The sequence below is a fragment of the Pecten maximus genome, chromosome 2 (genome assembly GCF_902652985.1).
Source record: "Pecten maximus chromosome 2, xPecMax1.1, whole genome shotgun sequence".
NCBI lineage: Eukaryota > Metazoa > Mollusca > Bivalvia > Pectinida > Pectinidae > Pecten > Pecten maximus.
The window spans coordinates 17,538,001-17,549,357 of record NC_047016.1 but is presented as its reverse complement, the minus strand read 5'-3'; positions in this window follow the sequence as shown (position 1 = coordinate 17,549,357).

Below are 11,357 nucleotides of genomic sequence, written 5' to 3'. Positions count from 1 at the left end.
AGCTACGACAGGAGGGGAAATGAAGGATAAACATTGGTTATTTATAACAGGGAACAGTTCCATCAATTAGAATTACTAGATATTTAGTGAAGTTCTGTATGGATTTTGCACCAATGATATTGATACCCTATGTAACAGTCGGCCTACAACCATAACTAGATTTGTATCCCAAGGGATAACTAATACCCCTCGTGGGCGTCTATAGTTGAGTATGCTATTGGTGAGTGTAATAATATATATTCTAGTTAGTTATTACATTTGACACCAATCGATCCAAAAACCAGCTCAAATTTATATATATACTCGATATACACCATCCAATACTGCAATTGTACATCGGTTCAGTAACAAATATTTAACACTCCTGATAACATTGTAAATTGACTTGTTTTATTTCAGTTGGGCATAACAGATGTAACAGCCTAATACACACGCATACAATCGTAATAACAAATGCATGAATAACACTCTTTAACTATGCTGCCACATTACATGTATTGTATACAAGGAATGACAAACCTCATTAAATGGACAAGCCTCAACTAATCTGAAGTCAGCGGCCGTTTTGAAAAATGCATTATAGGGGAAAAAAAGTAGGGATGCACAACTACATGTTGTCCTGATTATACATGTTTTGTTGAAATCGAAACAGTACTTTATTTGGTAGAGTTGTCCGGACAAGATTATGGGACGACAGACGGACGGCCAAGGTCGACTAGTTGGGTGCAGTGTTTTGTTTGTCAACTTGCTTGGTGCACGGCGAAAGTCGATCAGAATTTCAAAATCTGTTTTTATTTTCGTTCATTCCATCGCTAAAAGGCACATGCGCAGTGAGATTTAATGTTAATTTATGGGTAAAAAAGAAAATACTTGGCCACGAAAATATTTTGACCCAATGAATCGGTAAATGCACCCCACAATGATGTTGAGCAAGTACGGACAGACAGACAGGCCGATTCCAGTAAACCGCCCCTAACTTCGTTAAGGAGGTATAAATATTAATGGTTTGGCCTGGCCGCTTCATTGTTACAGCATTTTTGGTCCCAGTGGTAATCATCATTAAATGTTAGTGTTGGATGATGCAATATTTTCCCATTATTAAGTAATTATCAGTTTTCATATATAGACTTATAAACCTATATTGTAAAAAACTGTATGTGGATACTCATCACGGCCGTTCAGTGCAACTATACCCACGGAACGAACCGCTACAGCAGATACGTCCAACACGGTCAGGATTCTGGTCAACACTAATCACCTCCGGAACTCCTTGCCCGCTTGAGTCCTTCTCAGTCAGCACTCACTAAATACTGGAACCGGCCATACTCACTTCATTCTTCCCGGTCTTATAAAACAAGGCCACCGTTAAAGGTATGTGTACGCCTGTCCTTCCCCAGCCACAGAATACATAGCCACATTAAACAGACTCTGAACATTAATGCAGCAACGAACATATCCAGCAATTTCAGTTCATCTAACACACAAAAACAGCAGTCACTAAACTACTAGACATGCAACATAAGCACACTAGTACCGTACAACTAAAAATAGTGTAGTCTCCAAATATTTACAGTAAATATATACAACCCATCCTCACGCGCATGCATGTCGCACGCAAGGGAGGCCGTCCTTAAATGACCTTAGCTGTTAATAGGACGTTAAGCAAAAGAAAAATAAAGACTTGAGTCATTTCGATCGTTAGTGTGTTGGATTTCATCATTACCATCATTACGTTTGTCAGATGTTGTTTTGAAAAAAAACCTGGCTATTGTCTTTTGCCAGCCACTCGCGGTCTTGCGCTTGTTGTTGTGAAGGAAGTGCTGAAGACGCGTCAGCATCCGCACTGGTATATTACAGCATCTCTTTGATGCTTTATTATCGGACACATGCTTTCAAAAATAACAAGCGTTTGAATGACCCGGCCCGTACTAGTGAAGCCATTTGTAAACACATGTCACGTTAGCCTAAGATATGTTTATGGTTATGCTTAGCGATCAGCATATTGGGAGTGGGACGACTAGTTCGCCCGTTGTCAGTATAATGTGACCGGGTGGGGTGTCCTGCTGGGTGTCTTCGGCAGTATGATCTAGTGAGATAGCACTATAAATCGGCAAAAGTTCCGGCCTATCACAAGGAGACTTAACACGAACATACAACAGCCTCCCGGACGCACATGCGCACTCGCCACACGCATACATGTCGCACGCACGAGAGGCCGTCCTTGAATGACCTTAGCTGTTAATAGGACATCAAACAAAATGAACCAAACCAAACCAAATGTTTATGGTTCATCTGATCGACAGATTATGGACGATATTAAAATCTTGTTGAATTGTATTTGGATTCATAACAATTTGTTACAGTGCGATCTAAAATTTAACTCTGCACAAGGACGAGTCGTACCTAACTGTTCACTCGGCACTTGCCTGTTTTGACCCGGGCAAGACGAGTGGGCGAGTACTTTATCGGAGCCGTGACTTTATTTGAATATCAATAATACAAGATTACATGTTCAAATTTAGTCTCATACCAGCTAGATTAATATTTCATTACTGTATTAACTATATGAGCAATTGTCATAACATAGTCCATGTTTTCTTTTGACCCCAACACCAGACATTAGACATTTTGACAAGCCGACATGAAGTAAAAAAACAAACAGGTAATCACTGAAATATCTGAATGGAAAATACCAGACATATCTCTATACAAATAAATGCATCTTTTTAAGTAGATATTTCTGTATTTCATATAGATATATCTTTACTTCCCGAACAACTAGAGCTATCTCTGTTTGCAAACACAGATATCTGTAATTCATTTTTTATTCAAATGCTGATAACTAATCAAACTACTGAAATCTCTGTTCTAATAAGATGAAAATTTCTCTATTTTCTACTAAATACAGATACCTCTTCAAAGCATACCGGTATGCTATTTCAAATAGACAGGACTCGTATGCATAAAATTCTTAAATGGTTAAGCATATGCTTAAGTCAATACATTCTGCTAATCATATTGATTTTTTTACTTAGCATATTGCTTATCTCGTTAAGTAGCTTGCATGATTGTTCTTAAAGCTTGGGAATATTCCTACACTTAAACAACCCACTCACATGTCTTAAATCGTTAAGCAAGATACTTACAATTGCAAAATGGCTGCAGGAAATGGACAGAATAATGCATCTCAGCAGATTGCAAAAGTTTTGAGACGAGAAAGGCACCTCCGAGACAGGTTTGACCTCCTTCAAAATTTTGACGGTCTTGAACTTTATCAAAGATTTAGGTTTGATTGGGAAGGAATTATTTTCATTGCCCCAACGACGGGAAGAAACCACAGTCAACCCCCACATTTGCAAGTCGTGATCGCGTTGCGATATTATGCTACGGGGGAAATACCGCTATGTAGTGGCGATAATTTTAATGTTGACCAGCCACTGTGTCCTGAGTGATCCAAAGAGTCACGAATGCATTGAATCATCAGGATGTTGTCAGGAGATTTGTAACATTTCCTCTGACTGCTGAGGAAATCAAAAACGCCAACCCGATTGTTACGCGGTTGCCCGGTTTCCAGGGGTTGTTGGAGCAATGGACGTTCACACATTGGCATTTTGCGTCCAAGCATCAACGAACCAGAATTTGTGAATAGGAAGATTTTCAATTCAATAAATGTTCAGATTGTTGTGGATGCAAATTATCGCATTCTAGATTTAGTTGCGAGATGGCCAGGGTCAGCACATGACGCAAAAATTCTCCGTGAAAGTGGCCTAGCAAGGATATTTGAGGCAGGAATGTTACCGACAAAATGTCACTTACTTGGCGATAGCGGTTATCCGTGTAAGAACTGGATATTGACACCATACCTTAACCCACAACATTGAGAACAGACACGATGCAACAGGTAAATGGTCCTTAAACTGTGTTTAATTTCGCCCAACCTTGTTACAAGTTTCTCTTTCAGTCGCGCGATTGTTGTCAGTTGTATTGGAGATTTTTTCAGAAGGGGACTAACTCTATTTTGTATGAGGGGGCTCAAAACGGGGAAATTTTATGAACACCATAGTGCAGCTCGCATTCTCCGAATTTTAAAAAGTAGATGATAATGATAAAAAAATATGTAGAGTGTCTGTCCTTACCAGCATATTTAAATTTACAACCGCATTATTTTCATCACCATTTTAAATTGCAATAAGTGTACATGCTCATGTTACATGTACTACACTACGCAAAAGTTATTAATATGTTAGGTTAATTAATTTGATTGAAATGCGTTGCATATTTCCAAATACATATTTTGCAAATTTATTAAATGTATAAATTAATAGGCACACTTCTTTATCAATATATCAACTAAATGCTAAATAAACTAATTAATTAATTCAATGATAAAAAAAGTTTTTGTACAAATCACATATTTCATGATTTTTTATGTTTCAATTTTCAACTTATGGAGTCAAATTTGAATTAGGTAATTCATGCATTTTAATTACAGATAATAAACAGAATATATATATATATATTGTAATGAATAATATACACTCATATGAGTTGAAATCATCACAGTATAGTGTAAGATGGTAATATGCATGTTATAATAAAATAAAGTTAATAATCATATATTTATTTGATAAAGTTGCCTATTGCTATATGTACATGTATATGAAGTATTTACCTGTTGATGTAATAGGCAATACTTCGAAATATTTATTTTCATTTACTTCCTATTTTATTTCACTTAGTGCCCACAAAACAACTAGATGTATTGTCGAGAGAGCCATTGGGCAGTGGAAAAGGAGATTCCATGTCCTACATGGAGAGGTCAGGCTGAGACCAGAAAGGGCTTGCAAGGTGATAACAGCCTGCGAAATTCTACACATTACAAAACTGTTGAATATGCCACAGCATGATGATATTGATGATGATGGGGATGATAATGAAGATGATGATGCCAATAATATCCATGATAATCCAGCTGATGGAAGGGCCTACACAACCCACATTGTATCAACTCACTTCTGATGTAAGTGCATGTATTTATTTTTCTATTGATTTTATTTTTTTATATTTAGTATATTTTTAATTTGAATATTAGGTGTATACTTGATTTATAATTAAAAAGATAGTTCATATGACATTAAGAACACTATCAAAGCAATATCCAATACATTTTTATTTCATTTGTTTGTTATTTTGACATATCAATATTCATTTTCAGTTATTTTCTTAATTTTCAAAGCTAGAAGCTGGTTTTGTAATTTAAAATTTTCAATTTCCAGTTCCAGTTTCTGCTTTTTGAGGCTGTCATAGGATGTTGTCAGGGATGGATATGTACAGGAGTCTGATGGCAACGATGACAAGATGTATGGTGGCAAGGATGACAAGATGGATGAGGGCAGGATTTCAGTGGCCATGGTTACACTGTTAGGGGGCTGTAGAATGTCTAGAAGATCTGTAATAAATATAAGACATTTTAAAACTGAGAGACTTTACAATATTTTATTATCTGGAATGTTTTATGCATCAGTTCCTCTAATCATATATTCATGGAAAACAAATTTACAACAAGGGTCCCTTGGAGGGCCACAACATACGCCCGCCGCAATATTTGACACTTGGAAGGGGGTAGTTTCACAGGTTGTAATGCTTTAAAATGAAGTATCATTGTTGGAAAGTTGGGAGGAGATATTGATACACATAATGGTGTGTAGTCGAAAACGAAGGGCAACTTTAAATGATGAGATGTATATATGTTGCAAATATGGGAAACCTTGGTTTAGACACAACACAAAAATTAGTTCACATGTTTATATACAGAATATATACATTAAAAGAACCTCTTTGCAAAGAATCAGCCTCCTAATACCATTATTAAGTGAATGGTGGGCAATTACAAAATTTTAAGATCATCAAGATGTTTATGTGTGTCAAGTATGGAGAGCCTGGGTCTGGTAGTACTTGAGATATGGTCCGGACACCATATGTGCCCGAAGTAAAATCATCAAAGGGGAATAACTCCACAAATAAGGGGGAAAGGGGCATGATTTTGGCATGCGACACTCCGGCTCATCAATATGTATATTTGTGTCAAGTATGGAGAGCCTGGGTCAAGTAGTACTGGAGATATGGTCCGGACACCATATGTGCCCGAAGTAAAATCATCAAAGGGGAATATCTCCACAACTAAGGGGGAAAGGGGCATAATTTTGGCATGCGACACTCCGGCTCATCAATATGTATATTTGTGTCAAGTATGGAGAGCCTGGGTCGAATAGTACTGGAGATATGGTCCGGACACCATATGTGCCCGAAGTAAAATCTTCAAAGGGGAATAACTCCACAAATAAGGGGGAAAGGGGCATGATTTTGGCATGCGACACTCCGGCTCATCAATATGTATATTTGTGTCAAGTATGGAGAGCTTGGGTCGAGTAGTACTGGAGTTATGGTCCGGACACCATATGTGCCCGCCCGCCCGCCAACATAACATAATACGTCCGTCCCGTCTTTCGTCGGGCGTATAAAAATGAATAAATACTTCAGCATTGTTTTGGTAAATAAAATAATTGAAACATTTTTAATATATGCATGTACATTTTAAATTTTTGAATGTAGTTATTAGTGAAAATTCATGCAACATGAAACTTCTTTTTCTGACTGTCTTTCTGCAGGACAGAATTTGTGTACAAACACATTTTAAAGGATAAATAGAAATACATATAAGATGAAAATGTGATGTACAAGTACCATTGCAACATAGGTTGTACTTGTGTTAGTGTTGGGAAGATTCTCGATTTTAATCGATCATTGATTACTTTAAATCCCGCCAGCGACTATCGATTATGAAAGCAAATAATCGATTATAGCAGGGAAGGTAACTCGTATGAGTTTAAAACTTGCTGTACTGAATCCATATATAGAACAAGAGGCCACGGGACCTTAACGGTCATCTGACTCTAAATTAAAAACCTTATATTATTGTAGTATGTATTCTCTGTAGCAAGTATATAGTGGCACTGTTGGCCATGGTGGCCATCTTGGATTTCTGACCGACCCAATAAATAACAACACTTCGTAAGGACCATCTCAGGATCATTTCTGGTAAGTTAGAGCTGAATCCCACTGGTGGAATTTGAGAAGTTTAAAATAGGCATTGTTCAGGAAAATCATGATTGCAGGCACCAGTGGAACTGGAAAAGTTTTAAATGTGTTTTCAAGATGGCTGCCATGGCGGCCATCTTGGATTTCTGGCCGACCCGATAAATAACAACACTTGGTAAGGACCGTCTCAGGATCATTTCTGGTAAGTTAGGGCTGAATCCCACTGGTGGAATTTGAGAAGTTTGAAATAGGTGTTGTTCAGGAAAACCATGATTGCGCAATCATGTTACAAAATGGCCACCATTGCTGCCATTTCAAAGTTTTTACGAGGCCGAAAAAATACCAACACTATGTTGGCTCGCCTTCCTTGACATCCTCACCCATTTCCAGCTCAATGGCACCAATGGAACTGGAGAAGAAGTTTAAAATGTGTTTTTCAAGCTGGCGGCTATGGTGGCCATCTTGGATTTTGGACCAACCCGAAAAATAACAACACTTGGTCAGGATAATATCAGGATCATTTCAGGCAAGTTTCAGCTCAATGGCACTGGTGGAAATTGAGAAGTATAAAATTTGTTTTTCAAGATGGCGGATATGGCGGCCATCTTGGATTTCGGACCGACCCGAAAAATAACAACACATGGTCGTGATCATATCAGGATCATTTCAGCCAAGTTTCAGCTTAATAGCACTGGTGGAACTGGAGAAGAAAGTTAAAATGTGTTTTTCAAGATGGCGGCCACGGCGGCCATTTTGGATTTCGGACCGACCCGAAAAATAACAACACTTAATCAGAATCATATTTGAATCATTTCAGCCAAGTTTCAGCTCAATAGCACACGTGGAACTTGAGAAGAAGTTTAAAATGTGTTTTTCAAGCTGGCGGCTATTTTGGATTTCGGACTGACCCGAAAATTAACAACATTTGTTCAGGATCATATCAGGATCATTTCACGCAAGTTTCACCTCAATAGCACTGGTGGAACTTGAGAAGAAGTTTTTTTTTTTAAATGTGTTTTCAAAATGGCGGCTATGGCGGCCATGTTCGATTTCGGACTGACCCGAAAAATAACAACACTTGGTCAGAACCATCTCAGGATCATTTCAGGCAAGTTTCAGCTCAATCCCACTGGTGGAACTTGAGAAGATGTTTGAAATGTGAAATTTTACGCACGGCGGACGGCGCACGACGACGGACGAAGCATGATGACTATAGGTCATCCTGAAAATCGACAAAATGTGCACAGGAATCTCGCATTTCTTAACATATCTCGGAGGTGTGAGGAGCGGGAAGAAAACATTCGGAGTACGTTTTGTCTGCTGTATTTAAATGAAAAATAACGGGGGAATCCGAAGGTACATCCTATTTCAGTAATGGACGCCACGGCAGTGGAGCACGCCGACAAACAAACTAGTTATCAATACCCGGGAGGGAAAGCCCGATCCCGGGTATGGGAACACCTTCTGTTTTACAAAATCAAGGAAAGTGTGCCAAGTAAAGCAAAGGATATGACAAAGGCAGTTTGCAAATTCTGTAGACGAATATATGCCAATAAAGGTAAGTGCGCAGAAATCACTGGGAATTCCACTTTCGTTTTCCTACTACACATTACACAGGGTAGGCTTACGAGAAATTGGGGAGAATAAATCTTTTTACGTATTTTTTTTTACTGTTGTCTGATCTGCTTTACGATTGCTGAAATGTTACTCATCAATTATTTAATTGTTGATAGATCTATGTAAGTTTGTTTTGGACCTCCGTTTAGCCATAGCGTTCGGTACAGTAACGTTACCGATTTTATTACTAGAGAGGTGAAATGTCCGTCAGGGTGGTTACTGTTATTTTTGTTATTTCCAATTTTTTTAAATATAGACTCATTAGACTCACAGTGTGTACGTTTTTGTTAAATGTGTAAATGATAAGAGTCTACATCTAGAATATGGATTACCGGTATTTTTTCCCCAAAAAATTCATACCATAAAATTAATTTTATTGATAACAAATTAACAGTGTCTCAACATTTTCTTTTAACGTAGATATCAAATGTATAGTACCACATGTAACACAAATGTAAAATGCATGTCAGTAGTCAATGGACAAGAAGATAACATGTAAAACAAATTAAAACAAGGAAACATAAATTAACACAACACACCATGCTGATGAACTTCTAACATGTCTATCAAAATCAGGTTCTCCAGAAGGGTAAGCATTTCCTGACACACAATGAATTAAAAGCATGATACAATAGTAACAATACTGTTTCATCCCAGGACTTATCATCTGTGATGCTAGAAGCAAAAAAATAGGTCAATTCAGAAAAAAAGGTTAAGCAACCGATTATATAAAGATAATTAGTAAGTTGTGTTCAACCGATTATCGATTATGATTTCCCCAACCGATTCCAAACACTACTTTGTGTACATACATGCACACAACCTTCAACAATTTTAAGGTACAATGTATGTACATGTAGGTATATACAGGTATAGTACCATTTGTAATTTTGCACATTTTCTAGGGCACGTAAATCAATAATATAGGTTAATTGATAATAAATAATACCTTGAAATAGCTGAACAGGCTTGATCAGTATTAAGTAACATCATCATAGATGTGTCCACTGCCCCACTAATCCCACAAATTGACACATTGTCCAGGCCGATGACATTCCCTACAGCTTCAGCAATTGGGCTGACCCGAGGGGCAGAAGATGGACCCCCACCTGAAATTGATAAGTATTTTAAGATTGTTTAAAAAGATAACCCAAATCACTTGTATTAACTAAATTGACATACAGCTATAATGCAATATTTAATAAAAATGATATTTATGATATATATATTTACTGTATTTTTGCAATTTTAAACAGCATACATGTAGAATCATGCATGATCAGTCAATGATGCATTTGGGAAAAAAACAGACTTAATTGAGGAAGTAACATGTTTTAGTAAAAACGTGAATTTTAAACAATTACACACTTGTTATATATTTTCATTTTAATTTGCCAGTCCTAATCAATGTGGTCATGCAGTTTAATCTTGACCTCATCACTAATAGTCTAACACTGCACTGAATGGGAGTGTCTAAACTTAAGAATATTTATATATAAGTATCGAAAACTCGATTTATTGTCCACCAGCTGATCGGCTACGAGTTAGATACATATGCATGCCATTTGATTTGGTCAACTGCTAAACAATTATATAAGATTGTGTTATCATCAATCATTTTATGTACCGTTAATTCAGAAATTTCGTGCAGAATATGGCATCTTATCCGTTTAGTTGTCGGAAACGTACCTTGGGGACACTTACTGAAATTTATTATTGTATACAAATCGAGCATTCCCCTTGAAAGGAACGACAACTCTTGGTAACAGTAGTTGCAACCGCCATTGATGCGGTAAGCAGTAAGAACAAACGATGGAAAATATGACGATATATTGTGATTTATTACTCAAAGTAAGTAAATTGAACAATAGGAAACAAATGTTTGTGTTTTACATTGTATGAACCAACAATACAGTATATGTTCTGCAAAATCATTGTACTATAGGCCTAGATACCGTTAGTCGTTGCCTTTGGTCACAGCATACTAAGTAATGTAAGTAGGTTAAATGGTTTTCGGGACTTATTGGAATTCAGTCATCATGTTAGCGTGTCTCCTGTGGTCAGACAGCTCTGATTTACCCTTCATATGAAGATTGTGCCACTTTTCTCCACTTCTTCCACCGAATGCCTGACACATGACGAGGCGTTTATTTCGTCTGTGATTTTTCGCCATGTCTCCCTCTTCCTCTGGGTAGTTAACCCGGCGCCAAACTTTGCCCGTTGCACACCCCTGTTCTCCTCGACAAGTTTAGTCAAATAGAGGCACTCGTCCGCACTCCAGTTTGGCTTTCTCTTTCTGCTTGGTGTCTCCCGTGTTTCTGTAGCCTTTTTCAATAACTTGACAATGCTTTAAAAAAAACAACTAAGTATGGTGCTTAGAATTTGTATGCAACGAAATTAAGGCAACTTGCGTAACAAAGCACAGTTATCTTTCTGCCTGTTGTCAGTATAATGTGACATGGTGGGGTGCTGCTGGGTGTCTTCGGAAGTATGCTTCAGTGAGGTAGCACTTTAAATCGGCAAAAGTTCCGGCCTATCACAACGAGACTTAACACGAACATGCCGCAGCCTCCTAAAACACACATACGCACTCACCACACGCATGCATGTCACACGCACGGGAGGCCGTCCTTGAATGACCT